We start from the raw sequence: 8331 nt of genomic DNA, 5'->3' as shown, positions 1-8331 counted from the left end.
TCTGCTTGCTTTCTCACTTTCTCTCTCTCTCTCTGGCCAAGTTAAAGAATATAATATAATAATAAATAAAATTAAATAATCCTTTTTAAAAATTGGTTCTTATGTCTAGTCATTTTTTTCTTGTGCTTATTCTGTGCAAGCTGCTATGGTAAGTATACGGTTAGCATGCCCTCCCCCAACCCTGTGAGGTGGTACTTCATCACTCCCATTTTACAGGGGAGAGGGGAGGATGCTGAGGCTCAGCTCACCTGCCTGGTAAGTGGCAGAGTCTGGGCTGTGTGACATTATGCTACACACTATTCTATACTACACCATACTGTGTGATTTGTTTTAATTATTATTTTTTCAATTTAATTTTTAGTGGTTTTTGTCTTAGTATGTGCACACTCACCAGAGAGAGGCAGAGACAGTTAAAGAGAACGTGAGAAATCATCCTCCAGGGGGGATGGCCATGCCACTCTCTTCCAAGGATCTTAGGCACCCACAAGCACCCAGCATGAGTCTCAAGCCACTGAGTCTGGGACTTGAATTGCAACCGGCCATGTGAGAATCCAGAGATGTAACCACTATGCCATTTGCTGATTCCATTATTATTATTATTTTTTAATCAGACGACATGAGCACTCTCCAGAGAGAGTGAGAGACAGAGAGAAAGCGTGGTCTTTGTCAATGGCTCATGGTCATAACACAGCTCCTTCTCCTCCATTTCTGCCTCCCGTCAGGATTTGGGGCATGTACACACATGTGAGTGATGTACTTTTCAAGTTGCCAGGGCTGGAACTTGAACCACGGTGGGCCATATTTGTGACCAGCTCTTCTAACCACTGTGCTATGGAGCTGGCTCCACCCCGGGATTGAAAGGGAAAGTATTTTGATCCAGTTGTAGTGGCACACAGGTAACACCACTGCCTGGAAAGCTGAAAGCCACGTGGGAGGTACAGATCAGCTTCCGAACTGTCCTGTTTTGTTGCTAGTAACAGGAGATACTTGGAACTGGGCGATTTATTACCATAGAGGCTTATTCAGATCATGATTTGGAGGTTCAAATCGAGGACCACATCTAGTGGGGGTCTTGTACAGTTCTGATCGCATCACAAGGGCAAGGGCAGAGCAGAGCGACTATGTCCATGTGTGAGTGTTCGTTCTGGTCTCATTCTCTCCTATAAACCCACCAGGAATCAATGATAGGAGTCCCAACTGTATCCCACAATTACTCCTTAAGTCCCCATCTTTCAGCAACTTAAAGGAATTAAGTTGCGCTTAATACCAAATGTTATACCGAATGCTTAGCCCCACCACATGTGTAGATTATATCTATCTATAGCTAGAGAAAAGGAAGTGACATGCAGTTCAAAGAAGTGACATGTCAAATGAATTTGATTGGTTCCAGGTAGCATGTACCTTATATGGACATGCCTGATCAGTTGGCAGCCTGTGATCGGCTGAGGCTCAGTTGCTTGGTTACCATAGTAGCTCTTAGTTAGGCTGGGCTTGCTTGCTTATCAAGCCAGGTTGCAGTTCAGTATGTAGGAGGCTACTCGGAGCCAAATTTATCCCTCAAGTATGGAGGCCTACTTAGGCCAATTCGATTCAGTTTTACACTGCTCAGGTCATTCAGCCCATCACCTGCAGTTTCCTCATGAGGTCCTGAGATGAGCACTTTCCTGCAGGTCTGAAGAAGGGAGGAAGGGTTTGTGGTATTTAGTCTGCTAGTACTTTCGACAAAGCATATGTTGTTTCTAGGTATTGGGTTTAAGTGACCAGAGTCCCAGATGAAGCATCCAGTTGATCCTTCTAAAGACACTCAGGAGCTAGTGGAGAGCCATTCCCTGAGGAAGCTGAAGGAGCTTTGGAGGCCCTTGTCCCCAGTGATCAAGAGATTGTAATTATTGTTCTATTAAAATCATCAGAAATTCAATTAAGTAAAAAGAAAATCTCAATAATAGGGACCAGCAGATAGCGTAATAGTTACATTGCTAGACTATCATGTGGCTGACTGTGGTTCTAGTCTTGGACCCGGTGGCTTGAAACTTATAACATGCGTTCATATGTGTGTGTCCAAATCCCAATTAATAATACCATACATACCATTGTGTCCTATAGCAAAAACAAACAAAAAACAAAAAACTCTTTCTCTCTAAAACAAAACAAAACAAAACACAAGAAAAACCCCTCAATAGTAAAGTTATTGGGTGTGCCTTTCCTTTTTAGAAGCTATAAACTATAAGAAGATTAGTTTGTGTAATTTAGAAATAAAATCATGGGGACCAGCAGTTAGCATAATGGCTATGTCGCTGGACTCCCATGTAGTCGACCGTGGTTCAAGTCCCCGACCCGGTGGCTTAAACTCACGCCGGGCGCGTGTGCGTGCGTGCCCAAGATCCCTAGAGGAGAATGGAGGAGAAGGAATTGCAGCATGGCCATCCCCACTAGGGGATTATTTCTCACTTTCTGTCTCTCTGTCTCTCTCTGTCTGTCTGGCAAGCACACGTGCCCTATAGCAAAAATCTCTCCAAAAAAAAAAAAAGAAATAAAATCATGGACTTTCATGCTTTTTTTTGGAAATGTGGATTTGCTCCCAATGTTCTTTGTCTATATTTACGATATTTACATTTGCAATGATGGTTGATGCCCAAATGGTGACCTGGGGCCCTGCGGGGCTTTAAGGTCATTGTGACATAAGTAACAGAAAGATGCCTTTCCTTTAGTGCATTTCTCAAGGCAGGAAAGGGGTAACCACATACAAAACCCCCTACATGTAGATGTAACAACCACAACAAATGTAACTACTTGGGTTTTCTTTTAACGTAAATAGCAGCATCCTGTGTACTCTGTCTCATTCTCCATTTCGCTCACTTATCAGCCTAGGTTGGAGGTCAGTCCTTTTATTTTTTTATTAATTGCCATAGGGTACCTTTGCTTACCAGAGAGACAGAGAGAGAAAGAGAAAGAGGGAGAGGGAGGAGGTAGGGAGAAAATGCCCCTCAATGGGGTGTGGTCAGACCACGACTCCTCCATTTCTCCATCCTGTTAGGACTTGGGGCATGCAAGCAAGTGGTATATTTCTCACACCTCTGGGGCTAGGATTTGAGTCACCGTTGACCATGAGGGATCTGGCTCCCCTAACCACCAGAAAACAGGTCCTGCCCAGAGGTCATTCTTCATCAGCATTTTGTAATGCTTTACGGTATTGTCATAGGTCGCTCCAGTTACTTTTTGCTGTTAGCAATTACTCCAAATGTTAATGAATTAAAACAAGAGCAATCATTTCATTATTATCTTTCAAGGTTGTGAGAGGTGATTAAACTCAGGAAGTTCTCGCTTGGGGTCTTTCAAGTTATCAGGAGAAGGTTGCTGGAACTGGAGTCATTTTGAAACCTTCCTCACTCACTCACCTAGTAATGTTTTTTTTTTTAGAGGTTTTTTGCTATAGGGCGTGTGCGCTCACCAGACAGACAGAGAGAGACAGAGAGACAGAAAGCGAGAAATCCCCCCCCCCGCCCAGGGGGATGGCCATGCTGCAATCCCCTCCATTCTCCTCTCGGGATCTTGGGCACACATACACACACGCCCTGCGTGAGTTTTAAGCCACCGGGTCCGGGACGCAAACAGAGCTCGACTACATGGGAGTCTAGCGACATAGCCATTACACTAACTATGGTCCCCACCTGGTAATTTTTTTAAGGGAGATTTTTGGGGCCAGCAGGTGATGTAGTGGTTAAGGGTGCTGGATTTCCACATGGCCAAGCATGGTTTCAGCCCTGGACCTTGCTTGCTTTCTTATTTTCCTTTCCTCTCTCTCTCTTTCTTTCTCTCCCTCTCTCTTGCTCTGCCCCTCTCTGGTCAAATTTAAATAAATAAAGTTAAATAAAATAATTCTTTTCTTTTTCCTGTCTCTCTGTCTCTGTCTGTCTGGTGAGCGCACGCACCCTACAGTGAAAACCTCTCAAAAAAAAAAAAAAATTAACATATAATATAAATACGGAAAAGTGCACCTACCACAAGGATATATGTTACTGAGTTTTTATTTGCTACTACATGTAAGCAGCATCTTGATACAATGTAGAACATTATCAGAAGACCTTTCCTCCCTACTACTTCAAAAGTAACTTCTAGCTTGAATTGCAACAACACAGCCTTTTTAACTTTTTTTGGTTTTGCTTTTTGTTTGTTTACTTTAAATAAATAAAACAATGGTATATGTTCTCTCTCTTTTTTTTTTTTTTTTAGAGGTTTTTGCTATAGGGCATGTGCACTCCCCAGACAGAGAAAGACAGAGAGACAGAAAGCAAGAAATCACCCCTCAGGGGGGATGGCCACGCAGCAATCCCTTCTCCATTCTCCTCTTGGGATCTTGGGCACACACACACGCACCCGGAGTGAGTTTTAAGCCACCGGGTCCAGGACATGAACCGCAGTGTACTACGTGGGAGTCCAGCGACACAGCCATTACGCTAACTGCTGGCTCCCTGGGTCTAAGTCTTGAACCACAGTCAGCCATGTGGGAGCTCGGTACCTTAACCACTATGCCAACCTGCTGGCCCCCTATCTGGCAAGTGTTGTGGTGATTTTTAACTGGGGCCTGAAATAGATCATGGACTGGAACACACACATGCCTTCTCTGGAAGAGTGGACTTCCTCATAGCACCGAGGTTGGGCTGAAGCTGCTAGTCTCTTGAAGACTAGGTGTAGAGAAGGTTATATTGTCACTTCTGCTGTATTCTTTTGGTCAAGAAGCCAGGAGCCTAGATTTGGGCTGTGAGAGAAAAGCAATCCAGTGCAGTCTGTGGAATACAGGGTTCCTTTCCATCTCAAAGCCTTCAGTGAAGCAGAAGCTGGAGATTGTTATGCCCCACACCCACCAGAGTTACTGCCCCAAGAGGCAGATTTTTAGGTTACAGTAAACAAGTGTGAAAATGCAAAAGAATTACAAATTTTACCATGCAATCTCCCACCCTTGCTTCTTCCCAGTGTTCTTGAAGTTGTGATATAAACTATAAGCTATAGCCTGCATCATTTTAAACAAACCAGTGCAAACTCTTGCCAAACTGGTAACCTTCCCGTTCTGCCCTTTCTCTTTGTTATGGACAAAGCTTTCTTGGTTACCAGTTCACTGAGCATTTGTCTAGGAAACCAGAAGTTTGCTCCTCTGGGCAATTTGTCCTAAGCCGAAGCTCAAAAAAAACACTTTCTATTTCACTTATGCTTCAGCCTCCTTTTTAGACCAACAAAAGGGAAGAGGCATAGAGTCAACCTCGTTTTTTTGTCTTTTTTTTTTTAAATTGCCAAAAAGTATATGCACATGCATAGAAAGAGAAAGAGACAAAGAAAGAGAAAGCACCCCCACAATGGGGCACAGTCACGTGGCAATCCCACTTCCTTCATTTATCTAACCCATCAGGATTCTGCATACATGTACCTGGTGTGTCCCTCAAGCCACCAGGGTTAGGATTTGAACTATGATACTCTGTCATGGGATCCAGTTCCCTGTGCACAGTGCCTAACGGCTGAGCTAAGGGCTGGTCTAAGACTGCTTCTTGATGGGAGACATGTCAAACAATTTTGGCCCCATGTTCTTTGTTCTGTTTTTAGTTTGCTACAAGGCATGTGCACTCCCTGGAGAGAAAGCGAGAGAGAGAGAGACAGAGAGAGAGAGAGAAATCACTCCCCAAGAGGGATTGGCCACAATCTGTTCTCCATTCTCCTCTTGGAATTTGTATAGTGGCAAGCCAGCCAGGACACTACATCTTTAAGGTGCTATCATGCCGCTGCGGGGGTGGGGCGGAATGAGGCAGGAGAAAGCTAGCAAATGGAAGCAGGGAAGGAGGCTGGAGCATCTGCCTTCATGGTGAGATTAAAAACAAACAAACAAACAAAACCAAACAAACAAACAAAACAATCAGGGCAGAAAATTCCCCATCCAAGATAATGTAGGCAGGAGCTTAGTGAATGATGTCTAACTGATTGTCATATTTGACACAGTCAATGAGAAATCAGAGGACTCAGCCACATTTGACAGACCCAGTGAGATGAGAACAATCAATGGGCCCAGCCAATGATCAACCAACACCACCTAGATTGAAAAATTACACAAAACAATCAGGGCAGAAAATTCCCCATCCAAGATAATGTAGGCAGGAGCTTAGTGAATGATGTCTAACTGATTGTCATATTTGACACAGTCAATGAGAAATCAGAGGACTCAGCCACATTTGACAGACCCAGTGAGATGAGAACAATCAATGGGCCCAGCCAATGATCAACCAACACCACCTAGATTGAAAAATTACAGGGACCGGGAACCAGCAGTTAGTGTAATGGCTATGTCGCTGGACTCCCACGTAGTCGACCGCGGTTTGTGTCCCGGACCCGGTGGCTTGAAACTCACGCCGGGCACGTGTGCGTCGTGCCCAAGATCCCCGGCGTGACCATCCCCCCGGGGGGTGATTTCTCGCTTTCTGTCTCTATGTCTCTCTCTGTCTGTCTGGCGAGCGCACGCGCCCTACAGTGAAAATCTCTCCAAAAAAAAAAAAAAAATTACAGGGACCAATAGATGGTCTAATGGTTACATCACTGGACTCCCACGTAATCGACTGCGGTTTGAGCTCTGGACCCAACTCACGCAGGGTGTGTGTGTGTGTGTGTGTGTGTGTGCGCGCGCGCACACGCATGGCCAAGATCCAGAAAGGAGACTGGAGAACGGATTATGGTGTAATTCCTCTGGGGGGTGACTTCTTGCTTTCTGTCTTACAAAAAATTGATACTTCTTGGCTGCCAATGATAAGTTTACAGATAGTTTGAAAATAGGGGGAGGAGCCTCTGAGCTATTATGAAAAGGCTCTTTTATAGATGTTGTTTTTTTTTTAAGAATTATTTTATTTAACTTTATTTATTATTATTATCATTGTTATTTTCCAGTTCGGTCAGAGAGAGACAGAGAGAGAGAGAGGAAGGGAGAAAGCAAGCCACCAGGTCCGAGACTTGAACCGTGGTTGGCCATGTGGGAGCCTAGCACCTTTAACCACCATGCCACTTGCCGGCCCCTTGAGCCACTCTTTCTCTGTCCACTCAAGCCTTCTCCTACCTCTCAGAAGCGTACTTTTGCTTTTACCTAATGAACTACCTTTTCCTTTCGCTATTTGTATGTTTTGTTCAGTTCTTTGTTTGAAACACCAAGAACCCAGATATCATCACAGAAGCCATCCCACAACATTTTGGGCACACATGCATACCCTTCCATGTCCTAGCACCTTAGCCTCCACGACGTCTGCTGGCACCCCTGAGGTGCCATGTTTTAAAAACAATTCCCCGAAGGGACAGAGGGTCAGAAAGAGGGGTGGAAATAATTCTAGGAACTAGAAATGGAAAATTTTTTATAATGTGCATGATTGAGTCACTATGCAGTGTGTACTGGATGGGAGATCGCATTTTGTGTGCTGTGATGATGCTTAGGGAAGGAATGTAAATTGAGTTACAAAAAAAAAAAGTTTCAGGAAAAAAAATATATCTATTCAATGACTGCAGTAGGATATGTAGCCCCAGCTAGGTGCTACTTTATAGGATGCGTAAAGTTAGACTTGTGTTCATGGAAATGTGTGTGTCACCTGTGTTTGCTAGGAGGGTATTTGGATTGATTAGGGTCTTTGGTGATTCAATAAAATGTGGGGGGAAAACAGTATAGAAAGCAAATATAGATACCAGAGACAGTGTGGGAGGAGAGTGGGAGATGGCGGAGGGTAAGAGACAGGGAATCAAGGATGGGGGAAAAAAAAGTAAAACATACAGAAAACAAGAAATGGAAGATCATTTGCTGACAATAACATGTTTGTTGATGTGCTTGATTGAGACAATATACAATGTACTCTGGATGGAAAATCTCCTTTTGTATGCTGTAATGATGTACAGTGAATGAATGCAAATAAATAAATTGAAAAAAAAATTCCCCCCTTCACTATAAAAATGATCTTTTGGGTCCAGCAGTGGTATGAAGGTTAAGTGTTGGATCCCACAGGCCAACTGTGCTATTCAGAAATTGAAAATCATACATGGCTTGTGTGCATGTGTGCCCAAAATTCCAGGAGCAGACTGGAGAAGGGATCGTGGTGTGACCATTTCTCACTTTCCTTCCGTTTCTTTGTCTCTAGTGAGTTCATGGGCAAAAACCAAAGCAAAACAAAAACAAACAACAAAAAGATGTTTTCAAGTCATGTACTAGGACTTAGCTAGTCATTTATTCTTTCAAAAATATTTGCTGAGGGAACCAGCAGTTAGCGTAATGGCTATGTCGCTGGACTCCCACGTAGTCGACCGCGGTTCGTGTCCCGGACCCGG

The sequence above is a fragment of the Tupaia chinensis genome, unplaced genomic scaffold (assembly GCF_000334495.1).
Source record: "Tupaia chinensis unplaced genomic scaffold, TupChi_1.0 Scaffold145396_1, whole genome shotgun sequence".
NCBI classification, from domain to species: domain Eukaryota; kingdom Metazoa; phylum Chordata; class Mammalia; order Scandentia; family Tupaiidae; genus Tupaia; species Tupaia belangeri.
Note: the sequence above shows the minus strand (reverse complement) of the source record.